A 23,735-nucleotide genomic window follows, 5' to 3' on the forward strand; every position below is an offset into this window, starting at 1 on the left:
TATAATGTTTAAAAGCACAAAATGGTAGGACATAAGCCAAATTATACAAATGAAATGTATTCTTCCCATAAACAGATCTATCCTAACACTGCCCATGTGTCACATGGAATATAAATCAGGAAAAGGGCTTCCCTGGTGGCTTAGTGGTGGAGAGTTTGCCTGCCCATGCAGGAGATGCAGGCTTGATCCCTGATCCAGGAGGATTCCACATGCCATGGGGCAACTAAGCCCATGCATCACTCCTGTGCTCTCGAGCCCGTAAGATGCAACTATGGAAGCCCTAGTGTCCATGATTGGCAACAAGAGAATCCACGGTGACGAGAAACTTGCACACTGCAACCAGAGAGTAGTCCCTGCTAGCTGCAACCTGAGAGTGGCCCCTACTAGCCGCAACTAGAGAAAAAGCCCACACAGTAACAAAGACTCAGCACAGCCAAATAAAAATAAATTTGTAAAATCTTTAAATTAGGAAGACAGTTTGTTATCAACATCAACTTTTATCTCCATGAAAACAGTAGTCATTTGCCCTACTCAGACATTTATGTCATGCTGCACTTTATTCTTTTAAATCTAGGACTGGCTTACAAAATCAACTTAACATATTCTATACTTTTTAATATACTTGAGCCGGAAATGTGTTCCTTTCTAGCAAAGAAAACTATAAATAATGTTCACATTTTTAATAATGTTTTCAGTCAATCACACATAGAGGGTAACACTAAGCAAAGCCATGAAAATATATGTAAAATAATAAAAACTAAGACAGGATTGAGATAACAGACCTTACACACAACAAAACTAAACCCCTTTCTATTCTAAAGCCAATGAGATGAAAGAAAATACTTTAAAAGAATGAATTTAGAATTCCAGTGAAAGCAAGGAAGAGTGCTAAGCAGATCACAAATTTTGAGGCTTTCTTAAAGGATAGGAAGCAGGTGGACTCAGATCAGAGAAACAAGATCAGAGGAAAGCTGAGTTCTAAACACTTGCAGGAAAAAAAAAAAACTGCTGTGAAGGTAGGTAGGTGCAGTTTCAGGGGGCTTCAAACTTAGAGTCAATTGAGTAAGGAGCAGATAGAGGTTCTGAGGCAATCATCATGATGAAAAAGTACACCAGGTACAGGAAGACAAGGTCTTTCCTTCTCTGGATTATGCTAATAAGATGACTGATCAAAGCAGCTAATATGATCATTGAAGTCTAGGCTACTTGATGCCAGTTCAGGTCCTCTCCCTTCACTTGTATCTGCCTTCTTCAATATGTGACATGCTAATATATGTGCTCACCAGGGGAAGTGATGGGGATAAAGAAGAGAAGGAAAGATGATTTATTTGGGAATATGGAAGAATATTTCAATATATATTTATTTTTTCTTGATAACTGGCAGAGCCTGCACCCTGACTATGAAGCTTACCAGCCAGAGGATCTGAATGTGTCGTTAGATGCGATGCTGCCAGCGTAACAGACTTCCGTTAACCAGCTAAAGGGTTAAAGCAGGAACCTGTTCCTGCAATCAAACAGGGTGGGAGAAAGGGACAACAAGCTAGCATTATCTCCTTTATGCTCCCAGTTCCCCTGTTGCTGGTTACTGCTCTCTTCTGTCTGCTTCCTTCCTCCCTTGGACCCAGAAAATAGAATTCCTGGATCCTCAAAGCAACTTATATAACCACGACAAGATTTATTAAAGTGCGAACGCACTCCTCGGAAAAGGAGGAGATGACAAAACGCATTTTGTCTCCATCCATGCAACTTGCCCCTCACCCCTTTCACAGCCATCTAAGGAAAGTTCTGTTTTGTACTGCCCACTTTGCCAGGACTTACTGTGATTCAGAATCACAAGAATGAATAGAGAAGGGCAGAAACTGGAGAGGAAACAGGGAACCATTTCTGCCTATTCTGTTAGTTTCTGGATTTATCTTTGCTGTGGACAATGTAATGAATGTACAGAATGTAATATAATGGACAAGGAATGGAGAAAAATAATTAAAGATGCTACAAAGACTAAGTCTGCCTATCTAATAAAGACTGTAGAGACTCCCTGAAAACAAAAAGAATCAGGTTGAGAAATAGCTCAGTCTTTTAGTAAGGGAGGGATGTCCGAGCAGCCCTGAGGTAAAAGATCTGGAGAAAAGAATAAAGGGGATTGCAAGAAACATAACTAGATTTTTATTTCATATTCCTTGAGAGAAGCAAGTCAAGACTGAGATCCCTTTTTAATTCCTCCTGGTTGCTGGACTGTGCTTCCATGTATGCAACTCCGCAGAGATGGTCCAGCAGTGCCTATTTCATGAAGATGAGGGACTTGGCGTGGCCAGGACAGATGAAAAGGAAAATGATGTAGGTACAGTCAGGAATTCTAGCAGCTATTTGGACTTCTTGCCCAAGACACTTATGTCACAAATATTAAAATTAAAAGACATTTCTAAATATACCAGCAGTTTTCAATCACTAATATGTCTTCTACCTTCTTCTTCAAATGTGCACACAGCTTTAATGGTCTGCTTTGAGGAATTAGAGAAGGAATAAATAATGGATTCCATTTCAATTTTTTTTGTCACTGTTCTTTGCAGAAACAAATATCTCAAAGATCAATGAAACTTGCTACGGTTAGTGATTGAGGAGGCTTCATATATTCTAGTAGTTCTCCACTTGTGATTTAGAATAAAACTATGAGGAAAAAATTAAAGAAACAATTATGAAAACTTCTTTAATAGGTCCCAGGTAACTCCATATTATTAATAGTACATAACTCTGGAGCAAGGTCTACCCTAAGCCAGATTTCAAGGTAGACCAAGTTAGTCAACAAAGAGCCTAAGTTTTTTTCTTTCTACATATATTTGCATTGCCCAAGGCCAAAGACATATTTAAAAGAATGTTCGGCCTAGTAAATGGAAAATATACTCTAAAGCAGAGGGAGGTGTCTTTCTGAAGCTCTGAAAAATCCAAAACATGTTGATGGTCTCCTCCTCTGACCACTGCAAGGCCAACTTTGCTTCATATTCTTTATTATTTTATCATAGGTGCTTCATTTACAATTTCTACAATATCTTATCTTCATATTCAATCACTTTCTTGCCACTCCCCATACTAACTTTCCCCAAAACCTCTCTTTTCTTCCGTTTCTACCCTTTTATTTTTCACTTTACCGAATTCTTACCTCCATTTATCAGCTTATTTATTTCTCTTATTCAAAATCGAATTCAAACCCAAACCCCAAGCATAAAATCTTCATAAACTAGGCAGTCACAAGCTCAGAATCAATCAGATACCCAATGGGATACACAAAGGTGTTACAGAGAACTGTGTACAGAGCCTGTCCTCTAAAAATAGTTCTAAATTATTATTGTTGATTTATTATCATTTATTAGATTTATATGGCACTTCTTCTCCCCAATGGCTTACCAACCTTCCCAAGATCCAAGAAAAGAAAGTAAACAGTATTTTTGTCCCTAGCTGACAACTAGGAATAAAGAAGCAGTATGAATGGGCTCAAGGTTCTCATGAAATAAGTCACAATGTTAAAAACTGAAGGCCACTGACTTCAGACTCAGAGTGATTACATCTTAACCTAACTGGTTCTATTTCAGGATGCCTTTTTCCTTTTCCTTTTTTTTTTTTTTTTTTTTCAGTTTTAACAGTATTGAAAGATGCAGATTGCTCCAAAATTTAAACTTGATTTTAAGCAATTTGATGCAAGTATAAGGTTTCTCTGGCCTTCTTGGAATGGAATATTCCTGGGAGGGATGGTACTTAAACTCTCTTTTTTACCCTCTATAAAAGGAGTAAGTTTTCGTTCCTTTCATGAGAACAGGTTTTGATAATGGATGAGAGAGAGGGCAATTTATGCATTAGCAGTGATGCTGTCTCCCGGGGAGGATATGAGAAGAAAGGCTCTGGATAGATATGCCAGAATCACAGAGGCTAACTTCCTCTACTTCATACTGAATTTAAGAAAAAGTTGGTTTCTTTTTTTTTTAAAGGATAAGACATTGTGAAAGGACAAAGACACCCAACCCAGTTCTAGTTCTACCAGAATGTGAAGCTCCATGAGGGCAGAGATTCTGGTCTGTTTTATTCATTACTATCTCTGACATCTGAAACATGCCTAGCACACAACAGGTAGTAAAAAAAAATACTGATTGAATGAGTGAGCTTCTCAAAGGATGTGAGTAAGTAAAGAGGAGGAAGCATATCTCCAGGGAACAGAATGTGCAGACAAAAGTAGGAATAGTCAAGAGATGTACAGATAATTCAATATGGCTGGAGCACAGGACACAATGGGCCAGGACACAATGTGGACAGGTATGGAAGACTCCAATCATTAAGGGACCTATGGGTCATGCTAAGGAGTCTGCGCTTTATTCTGATAATAATAAAACCATTAAAGGACTGCCAAGCAGAAGAATGACATTAGCATACTGAGTTTTAGGAAGATCTCTCTGGAATCACTGTATAGGTTAATTAGGAAACAGCTGTCTAGAGGCAAGGAACCGAGGTAAGAGGCTACTGAACTTCAGGCATGAATGATGAAGACCTGAAATGAGACAGTAGCAAAGAGGTACGGTGGGTGGGCCAAGTTTGAGAGAGATTTGAAGAAGAAACACAGAATGTGATAACAGGCTGATGCCTAAGTGAGACAGAAGGATTATAGGATAAGTTATACATTTGGCTTAGGTAACTAGATGGACAATAAAGATGTTCTCTCAAAACAGTGATAATGTCAGTGCAGTAGATCTTGAAGGTATGATGATGAGTTCAATTTGGACATGTTGAGTTTGAGCATACACGTCTTGTGCTTAGGAACACAACCTGAACTCAATCAACTTACAGGTCAGGTAGTCATCAGTGTCTTAAGTGGTAGTGGAAACTGAGGCCAAGGGGAAGATTACCCAGAAAGAAAATAAAGACTGAGAAACAGAAATTCAAGTACAAACCTCTGTGAATCTCCAACATGTAGAAAGTAAAAAGAACTTGCAAAAAAAAAAAAAAATAACTCAGAGAAGTAGAAAAGGATGAACAGAAAAAGAGAAATGTTTAAACTGATTTAGGGGAAAGCATCAAAGAAGAAATGGTTAGCTGTGTCATATGTTGCAAAAAGGCCAATTAGATAAGGGTTCGGAGAAGGCAATGGCACCCCACTCCAGTACTTTTGCCTGGAAAATCCCATGGACGGAGGAGCCTGGTAGGCTGCAGTCCATGGGGTTGCTAAGAGTCGGACACGACTGAGCAACTTCCCTTTCACTTTTCACTTTCACGCATTGGAGAAGGAAATGGCAACCTACTCCAGTGTTCTGCCTGGAGAATCCCAGGGATGAGGGAGCCTGGTGGGCTGCCATCTATGGGGTCGCGCAGAGTCGGACACGACTGATGCGACGCAGCAGCAGAATAAGGGTTGAAAAGTATCTTCAGCATCTAGTAGTTAGAAGATGGTGACATCAACTAGGGCTTTTCTGTAGAGTGGGGGCAAAAGCCAGATGTCAGTGGGTGTGAAGTGAATAAATGCCAAAGAAGTAAAAACAACAAAAGAAGGTGGCATTTTTCAAATTGGCTATGGAAGAAAGAACAACAAACAACCATTAGAGGGAGAAAAGCACTTTCACAAAGTGGGAAAGGCCACTAAAAAGGTTATTGCCACACTAGTGTTGAAATATCAATCTGGTTTCAATCTTCAAGCCAATGATCATTGGTCTAAATGTAGTAGGACTAAGTCTAGGAGTCTCCAATAGGTGGACAAGAGTCCAACCACCAAATCTCTAAGGCTTGTTTCTTAACTTCTTGTTCCCTCCCCTCTTTGCCTTCTGCCAGACCCTTTCCTGGTTAAATTCTATAACTTGCTGTATCTTCCCTGAATGTCTCCAGGCTTCATGGGAGAAGATTCTTAAAAAATATTCTTTATATGATGGTTAAAATAGTCTAGACAATACCATATTTTTCATTATAAGATATAAAATAAATGTATTCAAATTGCATTCCTGATTTATAGTAACATGTAACTAAAAGATGTAGAGAAAAATAAAAATTCATTAACAAAAGGTAAAAACCTTTAACAAAATTTAAGATATTTACGGAAAGAGATTAATTGTCGATGGCAGAATACAAGAAGACATTAATTAGTAAAAAGCTATACTTCAAGCTGATAAGGCTAATAAGCATTGCAAAGATAATAAAGCTCCTAAATTAAAAATAAGTTTAGTTTAATACCAGTCAAAATATTTTTGTGTTTTCATGGATTATCAGTCTGATGAAACATGGAAAATAAGATGGCAAGAAGTATTTATGGAAAAAAAAATTATGGATACAATGAAGTAAACATTAATCAAAATGATATGAAACAGACTTAATAAGTGATCCACAAAATGGGACAGATTCATCTGATATTATTTATTTAATACAGAACAAGTGAGAAATCAATAGCAACTCATCATTTGGGAAAAGAACTCACCACTTAAATGTTGGAATAACTGAATATTAGTACAATTAGTACAAAAAATTTGGAGATACACCTTGCCTAGTATATTGGTATATTTGTATGAATATTTTTTAAATAATAAAATAAACCAGAAAATTAATCATTTGTGGTGATTAAGAAAACATCTCAGAGAAAAAAATTTTTTAAAGCACATCAGTTTACTAAACTATAATAATGAGATACAGAAAGAATACAAATTAAGAAAAAGTGGTAAACATTTCTTGTCCGTAAATGTAGATGAAATATACAATAAGGACAAAACAAAAACCACAAGCGGTCAAAGAATAAAAATTTTAAAAAGGAAAATACCATACACCATACACAAAAATAAACTCAAAATGGATTAAAGATCTAAACGTAAGACCAGAAACTATAAAACTCCTAGAGGAGAACATAGGCAAAATACTCTCCAACATACATCACAGCAGGATCCTCTATGACCCACCTCCCAAAATATTGGAAATAAAAGCAAAAATAAACAAATGGGACCTAATTAATCTTAAAAGCTTCTGCACATCAAAGGAAACTATTAGCAAGGTGAAAAGACAGCCTTCAGAATGGGAGAAGATAATAGCAAATGAAGCAACTGACAAACAACTAATCTCGAGAATATACAAGCAACTCCTACAGCTCAACTCCAGAAAAATAAATGACCCAATCAAAAAATGGGCCAAAGAACTAAATAGACATTTCTCCAAAGAAGACATACGGATGGCTAACAAACACATGAAAAGATGCTCAACATCACTCATTATCAGAGAAATGCAAATCAAAACCACTATGAGGTACCATTTCACACCAGTCAGAATGGCTGCAATCCAAAAGTCTACAAGTAATAAATGCTGGAGAGGGTGTGGAGAAAAGGGAACCCTCTTACACTGTTGGTGGGAATGCAAACTAGTACAGCCACTATGGAGAACAGTGTGGAGATTCCTTAAAAAACTGGAAATAGAACTGCCTTATGATCCAGCAATCCCACTGCTGGGCATACACACTGAGGAAACCAGAAGGGAAGGAGACACGTGTACCCCAATGTTCATCGCAGCACTGTTCATAATAGCCAGGACATGGATGCAACCTAGATGTCCATCAGCAGATGAAAGGATAAGAAAGTGGTGGTACATATACACAATGGAGTATTAGTCGGCCATTAAAAAGAATACATTTGAATCAGTTCTAATGAGGTGGATGAAACTGGAGCCTATTATACAGAGTGAAGTAAGCCAGAAAGAAAAATACCAATACAGTATATTAACGCATATATATGGAATTTAGAAAGATGGTAACAATAACCCTGTGTACGAGACAGCAAAAGAGACACTGATGTATAGAACAGTCTTATGGACTCTGTGAGAGAGGGAGAGGGTGGGAAGATTTGGGAGAATGGCATTGAAACATGTAAAATATCATGCATGAAACAAGTTGCCAGTCCAGGTTCAATGCACGATACTGGATGCTTGGGGCTGGTGCACTGGGACAACCCAGAGGGATGGAATGGGGAGGGAGGATGGAGGAGGGTTCAGGATGGGGAACACATGTATACCTGTGGTGGATTCATTTTGATATTTGGCAAAACTAATACAATTATGTAAAATTTAAAAATAAAATAAAATAAAAAAAGGAAAATACAAATGGGAAAGTAATCATGTGGGAAAATACGTCGACAGAAATTAAAGAAATGCTCATTAAAATATGCTGTAAATACTACTGCTTTACTAACAAAACAGAAATTATAGAAGTCTGATGCTGAATAAACTGTTTGACTTAGTGACATCATTTGTTAGCTCCATCTTTCTGAAAAATAATCAGTAACAGGTGATCAGTAAGAATTATAAAACTGTTCACATTTTATGATCCAATAATTCCAGGTGGCAATATAAAGAACGTAAAGAAATATTCAGTACCCTAAAAAAAGAAAGAAGGGAGGAAGAAATGAGAGCAGAAAGAAAGGAAGAATAAAGAAAAATACAGTTGGCTCTCGAGACATGCAAATGCAGAACTCACGGATATGGAGGGTCAACTGTACTTTGCCATTTAATACAAAGCAGTTGAGCATCCATGGGTTCTGGTGTGAAATCAAATCCACGAGATGGACTATTTCATCTGTGTCTATGGGTCTTTCGTCCTGTTATAGAACAGGAAATGGATCTGACATGACTGATTTTCAGAGTCATTTTGATTATTGCCCTAGTACCTTGTGTTCTTGTAAGAGATAGATGATTTGTTCAGTTTCTTTCTAAATGCTGAGGTTAAGCTGACTTTTAAAAATTCCTTTACTTTACTTTGAGGCCTTTGGAACTGAGGATGAAGCTTCAGCTATTAACTTCTGAGATCTTAAAATTCTTAGACATGAGAAGGGAGAAACATGGTCTGATGAATACTAACTACTCTCGATTTGACATTCAGATGAAATAAAAGCTCTTTTCTTCTAAAGAAAGAAAAAGAATATGAAGATGATAAAATCTCACTTTTTCTCATCAAGCTTCAAAATCCCACCATCATCTTCGTGACCTCCTTTGCGTGTCAATGATCACCGGATAAAGCGCCGGGCACCAATCGTGCCATAGCAATTCTAGTTTTGCTTTCGTTTAGAACCAAGTCACCGCTACCCTGCCACCACTGACTACAGGGTAAGCACATTAACGGTGAAGCCCTGGACATCCTGGCCTTTCCCAAGTGTGTCTAAAAGCAACAGGAAGCTTCTTAAAATATAAGTGGTCTTATCAGTAAGTTCCATAAATTACCTTTCACTTGAAGAAATTCCCACAGAGTTGTAATCAGATGCTATCAAAAAAACAATATAAGTCAGGTCAGCTACTGCAATGATTTTGTGTATCATAAGGACACCAAAGTCTCATTAAAAGTTCACCTCTCTTAACCTGCTTCCCAGTGATAATCAGCACCAGGATCACTTTGTCCTTTTACCTGATATATATGTTACCATGTTAAAATGATACAATCCAGCTTGGTCAGTTTAAAAAAAGTTCTTCAAGAAATATGACTCCAACAGACAGCTCTGAAAACCAGGCTGAGTGTTAAAGATTTAACAGTATTTCCTTATGATGGGTTTTACTTTCTACCAATTTGGATTTCTCCTTCTTCTTTACTATAATAAGCACTTTAGATTAAACATTGTGATAAAAACCAAAATGCATAAATTAATACAATAAATCCTTGAAATAACCTAAGTCTGTGATTGTATCAGAGCATGCCATCTGAGACTGTATGTCAGAGTTTTAGAGACTATAATATATTCAAGGAAGTGTCATACAGCTCCTAATAAAATGTGGAAGTAAAAAAAAAAAAAACAAAAAAACACCACAGCTTCTTTTTCCTCTACACTGGTGAGATCCTTTCGTATACTTTTGCAGGAACATCATATTATCCTGTTGACCAGGAACCAATGCCTTCATCTGGGTTTCACATTCCTGCCACTGCTCTTCAAGGACCCTCATCTCTTCTTAATCTCCTATAGACTCTTTTCCTCGTTAAAATGTATTTAAACCTCATCCTCTTCACCAGTCCATCACTTTATCCTGTCTCTTGGCTGTCTCATACACTATGGCCCTCCTACTCGCAGCTGACCAGCCCTTCAACCAGCCATCTCTTAAATCACTGTGGATATCAGTCTTCTTTACAAAAATGTTTCCAAGTAACAAGGAGTGAAGGAAATAGCCAGCCACTAGACTGTTAAACTAATAAAATTCCCTCAGACCAGTCACTGGGGATGACTGCACTCATGCATTATAAACACTTTAAGTATCCATATGATGTTTGATCCTAAGGAGTGTTCCTACCATGATTGTTCACTTTAAAATAAAAGGTGTTATATTTAAAAAAATAAATAAATAAATAAAACACAAACACCCAGAAAGGAGCACTCTTTCCATACAGCACAAAACAGAACATGTTCACATACAGTCATTTAATAAATGCTTTTTTATTATGGAAGTCATAAGAGAGAAATATCCAAATCCCAATCTGGTGTGTTCAGTGCTCATTCCCAAAACTGAAAAGCACTGACTAACCATCACCACCTCCCATTTCCATGACTACTGAACGCTCCCAACTTCACTGTTGGCTCTTTTTTCCCTTAAATGAGGCCCATTAATAAAAATAACCCGCCAGATGTTATTGTCATTTTAAGAGAACTTTACGACTATGAAGGAGGCAGCTGGAGGAATCTGGCTTTCCCACTCTGCCTCCATTTTTAATTACACTTCAACTTTTAATTAATTTCTTCAGCAGCTGTGCCAAGGTACAAAAAAAGGTAATTTCACCCCCAATGTACAGATGGAATCATTGCAGTCATATTTTAATGATTCCCCTGAGGGAAAAAAAAAGGGTAATCATCCCAAATTGCCCAAGATGGACAGCTATTTTTAATAACTATTTAGTACTAAAGAATTAAGAAATTAATTTTCACAAAGAAGTATCATTGAAAAAAGAACAGGATTATAAAATTAAGACATAGAAACAGAATGTTAGTCAAGCTCTAACACTCTTACAGAGACAAAAGTCAACAGTATTGGGCATAAAACATGTCTACATTATAAAAAAATCTCAAACAAGTTTTATTTTGAGAAAGAAAACACAACTGAGACTACAGGCTAACCCTAATCCAAATAGTCCTGAAGGATCAAGGTCAGTTATGCTGGAAAAATATGCAATCTAAAATGAAAAAACAGATGCCTACTTACATGCCATTTTAAAAAGTCAGGGTGGTGCATTGGGATGACCCTGAGGGATGGGATGGGGAGGGAGGTGGGTGGGAGGTTCAGGATGGGGAACACATGTACACCCATGGCTGATTCACGCCAATGTATGGCAAAACCCACTACAATATTGTAAAGTAATTAGCCTCCAATTAAAATAAATAAAATTTTTTAAAAAAGTCAATTCAAGGGATAGAGGCCCAAGAGGGAGGGTATATATGTACACTTACGGCTAATTCACATTGTTGGACTGCAGAAACCAACCCAACATTGTAAAGCAATTATACTCCAATTAAAAAGACTTAAAAAAAAAAAATCAATTCAAGAAACTCCATCTAGTAAAAAGCAATTTTGTGTCTAAAGTAAAAACTCCAATTTTTGTGCACTTTAATAACCACTTCATAAGCTTGGAACCTGACCATTCTGATTTACCAGAAGTCAAACTCTACTGTACAAGTGCAAGAATCATTGTCCCAAAAATGTAATAAGCAAAGGAACCACAGACATTATCCCTAGGGCTATGGAACTTTAGCAACAACTCTGGGCTGTGACTGAAGGCATCCAGTGAGGAGTGACAGCGATTCCTGTAACTGCGTCTTTACCCTGCCGTCCATACCTCAAAGGCATTTTTTTTTTAATTTAAAATAAACAAAAAGTAAAAGTAATCCTTAGAGATTCCCTGCAGTCCCCAGATGACAATATAACTCAATTTCCTTCTCAATATCCCATTAGCTCCAAACAAGGAGAGACAGCTTAAAGTCATTTCCAAGGACATCAAGAGATTCTGCAGGATAAGCTTAAAGGATAAAGCTCCTCACAACAGTCCACACCACAAAAATAGACCTAACTAGAGCCCAGAATCTTTTCCTCTCCGATTTTCCCAGCACTGCTCTTCCTCCAGCAGGAAGGTCAGTCTAGAAGCTCTGACTTGCAGCATTTCCCCCAAGTGAGGGTCTAGGATTCTTCTGGCAAGGGAACAAATGAGCCATGGATAACACAAATGACTCAGCAAACTTCTGTAATAGGTGTTCCCTGAGGAACCCAGCTTGGGGAGCTCAACCAAGGATTCCCAACGTCAACGTCCCACAGTGTGGGTGCTCTCTCCCACACAAATCCCGCCCTTCCGCGTGAAGATGATGGGATGGCTTGGGCCTTGCTAGATAAGTAGTATGATCGCCCCTCCTGCAGCCAAGGGCACTAGCTCCTTGTGGGCTACACTGCTAAAAGAATCATTCTCTCGCCTCTAAATCCATCACACCTCCGCAGGGCACTTTCACCTGCCATCATTACCACACCTGTGCCCCCATGCCAAGTGAGACCCGTGACAGACTGGCATTCCCGTCAACCCCCGGAGGCAGCAGGACTTGCCCTCTGGCCCTCAACAGCAGCGCGGCTTCACCTTCACAGCCGTCTTTCCCGCACGGGCAATGCAGAGTAGAGCCCCCTCCAGGACCCTGCTACACTTCAGTCTACCTCTTTTCCCAGGGATTATACTGCTGTCTCACTACCCCAACAAAGTTCCAAGTGAGACATCCAACTTACAAAGGGAGAGCTGTTCTCAGGTGACTCCAGGAAACTAAACATAAAACAGGGAAGTGTGGTGCAGTGCGGGCAAAGTGGACCTTGTGCAAAACTCCAGCAAAAGACTCTAGGAGAAATCTTTCCATACTATGTATTACCTGTTAGAGTTGTGAAGCCTACTTGGGAATTTGTAAAATCAGCACTTCGGAAGGTACCTATTTCTTTCAAACTTTGAGTAGCTAACACAAGTTATAGGATAGAAAGTGGTTTACAACTATGGATCCACTGGAGATAAACAAAAAGGGAGAGAATACAGCCGCATCTCTTGTGTAGCTTTTCACGATCAGAACTTCAAAGCACAGGGTGCACAGACATATAGATTTATTTACAACCCTGACTCAAGCAAACAGGAAACCAGCTTGGCCTGAACGTGTTGGTGTTAACATTGAAAAGAAATTCTTATTTCAATGCTACAAATTTCACAGTAATGTCACTATCAGTAAGTAAATAAGTAAATAAGGCTTTGTTTCTTTGGCACAGATGACCTCTACTGACCAAAGGATGAATCCAAGCCAGGTGTCAGCCTTATATAGTTATCCAAACTTTATGTCTATCCAAACCCCCTTCTGGTCGAATGTTTCTAATCTCACTTCTTACTGCTGGTTTCCTTACTCCCTCCATTCTGGCCACAGTAGCCTTCTTGCTGTTTCTCACTTAGGCGTCCTGCCATCTCAGGACCTTCGCATCTGCTGTTGCTTCAGGCTGCAGGGCCTCTCTCCCAGAGCCAGCACCCCCATCTCAGTCAACTCTCTGCTCAAATGCTTCCTCAGAAAGGCCTTCAGTGTCTATCTAAATAGTATTTCTATCCTCTCACACTGCTTTATTTTTCTTTAAAGTACTATCGTCCCTGAATATTATATCCTATATTTATTTGTTGTCTATTTATACCACTAGAACGTAAGTACCTTGAAAGCAAAGGTTTTGTCTGCTTTGTTCAGTGCTACATGCTCAGCGACTAGATCAGAACCTGGGGCACAGCAGGTGCTCAATGAATGAACTGACTTAAGTGGTCCCTTACCATGTGTATGGAGTTGGAGAGTCCCCAAGTCTATATAAATGACATCTCAGAATATTTTTTTTAATGTACAGATAAGTTGTTCACAGAGCCACTGTCAATAATTTTTTACAATTAAAAAAAAATAGAGTAGTGCCAAAGCCTAGAGATAAATGTCTTCCTCGTTTTCACAAATGGAGAAGAGGAAAGGCAGGTTCCAGGAACGAGGAGTCAAAACAAGCCTACTCTGAACAAAACAACCCTGTAGAATGCATCATCTCTTTCCAATTTTTTTCATATTTCTTTCCAGTCCTTAGTCCTATGCATAAATAATTTCTCAAAGTAGTAATTATAAAGTAGACATGTTGTTAAGGCCTGATTGTTTTAGATTTCACTGTATTATAAACATTTCTCTGTGTTGTGACTCTGGCACAATTTTTTAAATAATTGCAAGGGAAATGGAACAATGAGACAAGTTGTAAATGAGGCATAACATTTAAAAGACATTTCTGCCTATTTTCCTAATTGGAGTCACAATCTTACTTAAAATGCAAACCTGGAACAGGTAAGTTTTGGTGACTACAAAGACATGTGAGAAAAATTATGAAAGGAAGATTTTCTGTCAAATGCAAGTAACGTTTTCATAAAAACAGAATGTCAGGAACTCCAGAAGAGTCTTAAAAAGATGGATAGAGTGAATATTTACTTTTGATATTTGGCAAAACTAATACAATTTTGTAAAGTTTAAAAATAAAATAAAATTTAAAAAAAAGATGGATAGAGTGAATATTTACTTTTATTCTATAAATCCTAGCTAGGGAAGAGTTTTATTTCTCTAGGTCTATAACTAGCAAACTGGCTATGATAATTATAAAAGTAGAGAGAAAACAGGGAGGGTAACTATATGGTGTTTTCTACTTTTTTGCTCATATTAATTCATCATAATCTTCAAAGAACATACCATTTCATTACCTTCCAATGGCAGAAAGACGTGCTACATCTTCTAAATGTCTTTAGGCCAATCAAACTGAATATATACTGAATATATACTTGAATATATACTGTCTTCTTTCTCCTCAAGGGTAACAGCCACCATTTTATTTCAGTTTTATAATGTTATGGTTCAGAAAACTATATAAATCAAGAGAGTTTTACATGTTGAGGACCTAAAAGAAATTACTTGGAATTGAAAAACAACACAAGAGAAAGAGTTTGAATAAGATCTTCGTGTAAGTTCACAGTTTAAGGCCACATGGCTCCCTCTACCTCCCCACCCAACCTCAGTATTCCTGCACTACTCACATAACAGCAATACACAAAAAATAAAACAGTAAAAAATGTAAAATCCTAGCTGCTATATTAGTTAGGGTTCAGTTGCAGGTATGAAAATCTTCTGGTATTTTAAGCAGAATCAGATTTCATACTTAGATGCTAACAAAGTAACTAGGAGGGTTGGAAGAAGAGCTTCTATACTAACCCTAAGGAACAAGTCTCAGAATCCACACAGAAATGGCCTGCCAAGGGAACTGCCACCTTGGCCATGATCAGTTAAGGAAGCAGGGTGCTGCTGTGCCAAGTACTGGACCAGATTCTACCTCCTTAGCCACAGTCCAGAAATTAGGCAGCCACCAGTGTGACCGCTGGCTTTAAGAACACGATGCCTCAGCTTCGGTTAGAGAGATCAGAAAGTTGCCGCCAGGAATGCCGGCTCTAGGAAACTAAGGGCTACAATGTGGGGAACATAAATAGCCGCAAAACTTAAGCCACTGGATTTGCTCCAGCAAAACGTATGTCAGATGTACTACTGTTGTTCAGTCTGCTCAGTCATGTCTGACTCTTTGGACCCCATGGACTGCAGCATGCCAGGCTTCCTTGTCTGTCACTGTCTCTTGGAGTTTGCTCAAATTCACGTCCACTGAGTCAATGATGCCATCCAACCATCTCATCCTCTGTCACCCCCTCCAGCATCAGATATCCTTTCTCTATACTATATACTACACTTAACTCGGTTCTGAATTCAAGTTTCATAGAAGTGAATATAATCAATACAATCAAAATCACATTAGGAACTCTAGATGGAAGGAAACATGTTGCAAAATATTTATTTTTCAGTCTGTGTAATAAAGGAAGGCATGCTAGAAGGAGACTGAAACGTATACTCAGTTATTTCATCTACCAGATACGCCAAATTCTCCAAGCAAGGCTTCAACAGTATGTGAACTTCGAGATGTTCAAGCTGGATTTAGAAAAGGCAGAGGAACCAGAGATCAAATTGCCAACATCCACTGGATCATCGAAAAACCAAGAGAATTCCAGAAAAACATCTACTTATGCTTTATTGACTACGCCAAAGCCTTTGTGTGGATCACAACAAACTGTGGAAAATTCTTTAAGAGAGATTCATTTTGATGTTTGGCAAAACTAATACAATATTGTAAAGTTTAAAAATAAAATAAAATTAAAAAAAAAAATACCAGACCACCTGACCTGCCTCCTGAAATATGTATGCAGGTCAAGAAGCAACACTTAGAACCAGATATGGGAAAATAGACTGGTTCCAAATTAGGAAAGAAGTACGTCAAGGCTGTATATTGTCACCCTGCTTATTTAACTTCTATGCAGAGTACATCATGTGAAATGCTGGGTTGGATGAAGCACAAGCTGGAATCAAGATTGCTGGGAGAAATATCAATAACCTCAGATATGCAGATGACACCACCCTTATGGCAGAAAGCAAAGAAGAACTAAAAAGCCTCTTGAGGAAAGTGAAAGAGAAGAGTGAAAAAGTTGGCTTAAAACTCAACATTCAGAAAATTAAGATCATGGCATCTGGTCCCATCACTTCATGGCAAATAGATGGGAAAACAATGGAAACAGTGAGAGACTTTATTTTGGGGGGCTCCCAAATCACTGCAGATGGTGACTGCAGCCATGAAATTAAAAGATGCTTGCTCCTTGGAAGAAAAGCTATGACCAACCTGGACAGCTTGTTAAAAAGCAGAGACATGACTTTGCCAACAGAGGTCCATCTAGTCAAAACTATGGTTTTTCCGGTAGTCATGTAGGGATGTGCGAGTTGGACTATAAAGAAAGCTGAGCACTGAAGAATTGATGCTTTTAAACTGCGGTGTTGGAGAAGACTGTTGAGAGTTCCTTGGACTGAAAGGAGATCCAACTAGTCAATCCTCAAGGAAATCAGTCCTCAATATTCATTGGAAGGACTGATGCTGAAGCTGAAACTCCAATACTTTGGCCATCTGATGTGAAGAACTGACTCACTGGAAAAACCCTGATGCTGGAAAAGATTGAAGGCAGGAGGAGAAGGGGACAACAGAGAATGAGATGGTTGGATGGCATCACTGACTTGATGGACATGAGTTTGAGCAAGCTCTGGGAGTTGGTGATGGACAGGGAAGCCTGGTGCGCTGCAGTCCATGGGGTCGCAAAGAGTCAGACACAACTGAGTGAACTGAACTGAACTGAAGATATGCCAAAGCCATACCTAGGGATATGACAGTAAATCTTATTACATTCTATTGTAATTGTTGCTGTTGTTCAGTTGTTGACTGGTTTGATCTCCTTGCTGTCCAAGGGACTCTCCAGAGTCTTCTCCAACACAACAGTTCAAAAGCATCAGGTCTTCGGTGCTCAGCCTTCTTTATGGTCTATTGCAATACATTAGTTAAAATAAATATTTTCAGGGATTTCCCTTGAGATTCAAGAGTTGGGACTCAGTGCTTCCACTGCAGGGGGCATGGGTTAAATCTCTGGTTGGTGAACTAAGGTCCTACGTGTTGCATGGCACAGCCAAAAAGTAAAAAATAAATAAACATTTCCAGGGACTATAAATGGAACAGAAACACAAAGCAGTAAGTGAGGTCTAATGAGCTCCAGGTCTAGAAGCAAGGAAAGAGGGCCAGGAATTCAGCTTCTGTAGGTTAATGAGAATTAAAAGTGCCTCACTTAAGGCACGGAACTGGAGCCAGGCTCATTGCTTAAAACCAGGGAATGGGCAGAACTCCAGAAGTGAGACTGAAGGAAATAAAGCAGTTTACATAAAACTCTACACCAAGAGAGGCAGGATCCAAGCCAGCCACTTGCTTGCTCGGTGGCTGTTGTACATTATCACCATTATTATGAAGATCAGGAATCCAGAGTTACCTAGTAGAACCAGATGGAGGTATCCACAAAAGCAGTAGGTTGGACTCAGTAAGGTGAAGATGGGTAATAATTCTCACTCAAGATCTCAAAGCAAAATTTAAAAATACATGAAGAAAACTGACATCGCAATTACCAACAAAATCAACTACTGAGAAATTAATTCACTCAGGACAAAATGAGAATAATAGAACAATCTGAAATGACCTTAAAATATCAGGATCCTCAAAGAGATAAGGAAAGGAAAAGCAGCCATAAAACACATTCAAAGTGCAGTCTCAGTACTAATCAGGATAAACACAAATAAATCCACACTGAGACATATCATCGTGAAACTGCAGAACATCAAGGTGCCATAAAAAATATTACCTACTCAAAAATAACAATTAGACTGACAGCAGATACTTTATCAGCAATAATAGATGCCTTGAAGAAAATGGAATTATATGTTCAAAGTGTTAAAAGAACACTCAAGCTAGAATCCAATGCCCAGGTAAGGTTCATAATAATGAGGGCAAAATAAAGACATTTTGAGACCTACAATGACTTTGAGTTTTCTACTAACAGATTCTCAGTAAGGAATTGATATATTTTAGGATGTACGTCAGAAAGAAGAGCTCAAAGAAGGAAGCAAGATATGCTGATGGTCCCACAAACTGATAAAATGCTTCATCCAATGTATCTAATTATAGATTATAAATAAAATAACTATTTTTTCATGATTAAAAAAGTGGTAATGTGAATGAACCTTTGAAAATGGGCTATGTAAAAGAAGCCAGTAACAAACAAAATTACATATTATATAATTCCAATTATATGAAATGTTCAGAATAGGTATATCTAAAAAGAAAGTAAATTAGTGGTTGCCTGGATTGGGAGGACAGAAGAGGGAATGGAGAGTAGGCTAGGAAACAGAATTTCTCTTAAGGGGGACAGAAGTGTTATAAAATTAGATCGTGGAGAAGGCTGAACAACCCTACGAATAAACTAAAAAAACACTGAATTGTACATTTAAATGTATGAATTGGAAGATATGCAAATTATACCTTAAGCAGTTTTTACAAGTGGAACTAGAAAAGGAGATGTTCAAGTATACCAAGATCCTTTTAAACTCTGATATAAAATTTTGTAGTTATGTGTGAATATTAAGGATGCTCAACATTGCTCATTATTAGAGAAATGCAAATCAAAACTACAATGAGATATCACCTCACACCAGTCAGAATGACCATCATCAAAAAGTCTACAAACAATGAATGCTGGAGAGGGTGTGGAGAAAAGGGAACTCTCTTGCACTGTTGGTGGGAATGTAAATTGAGATAGCCACTATGGAAGACAGTATGTAGATTTCCTTTAAAAACTAGGAATAAAACCACCATATGACCCAGCCATCCCACTACTAATGAGGAAACCAAAACTGAAAAAGACCCACGTATCCCAATATGCATTCATACTATTTACAATAGCTAGAACATGGAAGCTACCTAGATGTCCATCGACAGATGAATGGATAAAGAAGCTGTGGTACATATACACAATGGAATATTACTCAGCCACAAAAAGGAATGCATTTGAGTGAATTCTAATGAGGTGGATGAACCCAGAGCCTGTTATACAGAGTGAAGTAAGTCAGAAAGAGAAAAAGAAATATCGTATACTAATGTATATATATGGAACCTAGAAAGACGGTACTGATGAAAACTATTTGCAGAGGATCAGTGGAGACACAGACGCAGAGAACAGACTTACGGACATGGTGGGGGCCAGCGTGGGGCAGGAGAAAGGAGAAGGTGGGATGCATGGAGAGAGCAACATGGAAACATACACTACCCATGGAAAATAGACGGTCAATGGGAATTTGCTGTATGACACAGGGAACTCAAACTGGGGCTCTGTAACAACCTAGAGGTGGGAGGGAGGTGGGAGGGGACAGATGTATATCTATGGCTGACTCATGTTGATGTTTGGCAGAAACCAACCCAATATTGTAAAACAATTATCCTTCAATTTAAAAACTAAAAAAAAAAAAAAAAAAACCAGGAATGATCATACAAAAACAGAAATATCACCTATGGCTTTTAAAATCAGTGGAGGAACCAAAAAAAAGATACTGACAATTTTATAAATCTAAATTTCAAGAGTAGTACAAAAGAAATTAAGAAAATAAAGAGAAAATAAAAATGGCAAAAGGAGTTCAATTCTCTTTACACACACGCTCATCTATTAAAAGACAGTCTATCAGACTACTTAACAAATCCAACTAATGACATATCTAAAGCAAAATGATCCAGAAAATTTGAAAATAGATAGTGAAAAAATATATCAGGTAAATATTAAACAAAGGAAAGCTGGCAAAACAATCTTAACAGACAAAATAGAACTTAAAATATAAAACAAAAATAAGAACAAAAGAGATTATATAATGATAAAAGATATTCTACAAAGATAAAATGGACTTGTACAGTTAATAATACAGTCTCTTCAAATGTATAGGAAATGAAAACATATGCAATTAACAAGGATAAAGTAACAAAACTACAATTATGAGATTAACATTCCACTCATTGGAAAAGACTCTGATGCTGGGGGCAGGAGGAGAAGGGGACGACAGAGGATGAGATGGCTGGATGGCATCACTGACTCAATGGACGTGAGTCTGAGTGAACTCCAGAAGTTGGTGATGGACAGGGAGGCCTGGTGTGCTGCAATTCATGGGGTCGCAAAGAGTCGGACACGACTGAGCAACTGATCTGATCTGATCTGATCAGAAAATGACAAGCCAAGCAGACAAAAATCCCCTAACGATATAGCAAATTAAACACAATACAAAGTTTGATAGTGGGGCTCCTGGTGGCTCAGTGGTAAAGAACCCACCTGCCAATGCAGGAGACGTGGGTTCGATCCCTGGGTTGGGAAGATCCCCTGGAAAAGGAAATGTCAATCTACTCCAGTACTCTTGCCTGGGAAATCCCATGGACAGAGAAGCCTGGTGGGCTACAGTCCATGGGGTCACAAAAGAGTCAGACATGACTTAGCAACTAAAAACAACAACATTTGATGTTATATAGACACACACACACACACACACAACCAAACAGCAAACAGAAAAAGAATAAACACATGCATAAGACATTTAATATTGGTCTATGAATTAGGTTTCAAAGGTAGCATCAACTAATTTCTAAGAATAAATCTCATACTAATCACATTTCTCAAGTACAATATAGATAATCAAAACACAAACAGTAAATAAAGAACAACCATGTTTAGAAAATTTTAAATGTACTCAAAAATAAATTATACTCATAAATAAAATGGGTGAAATCAAAATAGAAATTACGAAATAATAGAACTGAACAATAATGAAAGTAGTACATATCAAACTTTGTAAAAATGCAGCTAAAGGAGTAAAGAGAGATAATTGAGAATGACAACGTCCATTACTACCACTTCTAGTCAACATTGTTTCTAAGATCCCAGACAGTAATGAAGAAAAAATACAAGATAAAAGAATTTAAAAGGAAATGTCAAAGCTGTCGGTATTTGCATATTATCACCACTCTCATAAAAAAATCCAAAGGAATCAGCAATCAGAATTAACGGAGAATTCAGTAAGGTTGCTGAGTATGTAATCAACTTACAAAAATTGACTGTTCGGCTTTCCCTTGTGGCACAGGAGACAGCAATCCACCTGCCAATGCTGGGGACATGAGTTTGATCCTTGATCCGAGAAGATTCCACATGCCGTGGAGTAACTAAGCCCCTGAGCCACAACTGCTGAGCCTGCGTGTTGCAACAACTGAAGCCCATGTGTCTAGATTCTGAACTCTGCAACAAGAGAAGCCACCGTAATAAGAAGCCTGTGCATCGCAATGAAGAGTAGCCCCTGCCTCTGCAACTAGAGAAAGCCCTCATTTAACAATGAAGACCCAGTGCAACCAAAAATTAGCTAGTTAAAAAACTGATGGTGTTCTTAAATACCAGTAGTAACTAATTAAAAATGTAATTTTAAAAAAGAAATCAAGTTAACAGCAATAAACACTATAAGGCAATTGGAAATAAATTCAACAAGTTATGTGTGTGAATCTGACAAAGTATAAAACTGTATTAAAGACTCAAACAAGGAACTAAAGAAAGAAATATACAATGTACATAAACAGGAATACCTGAAGGAATCGTTATCAATTCTCAAATTACTCCATTAAAAAAAATCAACACAATTCCAGCAAAAATTCTAATAGTGAATTTTTAAAGAACTTAATAAGCTCATTCTAAAATTCACATGTTAGAAGAAAAGCCAAGGATAGCCAAGATAATTTTGAAGAAAATGGTAAAATAATCAAAATCATGAGATATTAGCCCAAGGATAGACAGGCAAACCAACAGAAAGATGCTCAAGTGTGTACACCGAAACGATATTGGACAGTGATGACATTCCAAATTGAGGGGGAAAATAGATTATTCAATAAAAGGTGCTGGACTAACTGGCAATTAATGGCAAATTAGATCCCTACCATACAGCCAAGTAAAACTGATAGGAAGAAAAAAAAATTAAATGTGAAAAGCAGAACCAGAGAACTTCCGAAAGGAGTTACAACATTGTGGTTCCTTTGACTTTCCCTCCGGATTCCGTTTCTAAACTCTCAACAATCCTAGTTGATCTCCTGGAGGGCACGCTGTACTCACACTGCATTCTCCTTGTAATTTGGAAACTGTAGGGATGGAGCATCACTTTCCCAGTCCCGTTACTAGACTGCTGGTAACACAGCCTACCTAAGACCACACTAGCTTTACTTGGTTACTACAGTATAGAACTGATGGAGGCTGTACGTGCCATCTGTCAATATTCAACTTCTAAATCATTTTCATGCCTGCTACACTTAAGCAAATTGCTCCATTGGGGGTTCGTTTGCATAGGGTTTTTTGTTTCCTCAACATGCAAGGCTTTATTCTTAAATCTATTTAATGCTATCATTAATTCAGTTGTCTTTGTCTGTGGTGACCTTTTCTATATCTTCCTATGTCATCCAATGCATTCATTACCCTTTTCCATACTGTCATCCATAAAAATCTACAAGCATGCCTTTTAAGGATGGTTTCATCCAAAGAACTAATAAAAATGTTGACAAAGAAGTTCTAAACAGAGAACCCTATAGGTATGATAACAGAAAATTTCCTCCATTGACTCATTAATACTAATCCACCTATTTACATTAGCAGTCTATATTTTTCCATCTCACCTTAAAAATATTATGACATGTGGGTACATGTTCTACTGAGTTTTAGAGAAACTGTTCTTATTGCATTGCCATGATCTTTCAACCTACTAAACCTTTCTGAGAAGTAACATGAATTCTGACATAACTTGTTTTGGTGAACCATAGTAGCATCAAATAACTTGTGCTGCTTCTCTAAGATGCTCATAATTTATTAAGAATTTCATAAGCATATTCATTAGAAATTAGTATAAATTACAAAAGACCAAATTATGAGAACTCCACACTGTTACAACATAGTTACCATAATCTCTATGGAAGACATAATAAAGTGAAGTCGCTCAGTTGTGTCCGACTCTTTGCGACTCGTGGACTGAAGCCCAGCAGGGTCCTCCGCCCATGGGATTCTCCAGGTAAGAATACTGGAGTGGGTTGCCATTTCCTTCTCCAGGGGATCTTCCCAACCCAGGGATCGAACCCAGGTCTCCCGCATTTCAGGCAGACGCTTTAACCTCTGAGCCACCAGGGAAGCCCATGGAAGACATAATGTATCTCGCCAAACGTGTAGGCCAGAATCACATAATGATAACTTTAAACTAGTAACT

The 23,735-nt window shown here is 38.1% G+C and overlaps 1 protein-coding gene across 3 annotated transcripts in view; it reads right to left on the minus strand.

The window, feature by feature from the left end:
- The window catches only part of FRMD5 (FERM domain containing 5), a 314,910-nt gene that overhangs the window by 240,771 nt on the left and 50,404 nt on the right, over positions 1–23,735 (minus strand). The window lies entirely within an intron of this gene.

The sequence above is a fragment of the Bubalus kerabau genome, chromosome 19 (genome assembly GCF_029407905.1).
Source record: "Bubalus kerabau isolate K-KA32 ecotype Philippines breed swamp buffalo chromosome 19, PCC_UOA_SB_1v2, whole genome shotgun sequence".
In the NCBI taxonomy this organism is placed as follows: domain Eukaryota; kingdom Metazoa; phylum Chordata; class Mammalia; order Artiodactyla; family Bovidae; genus Bubalus; species Bubalus kerabau.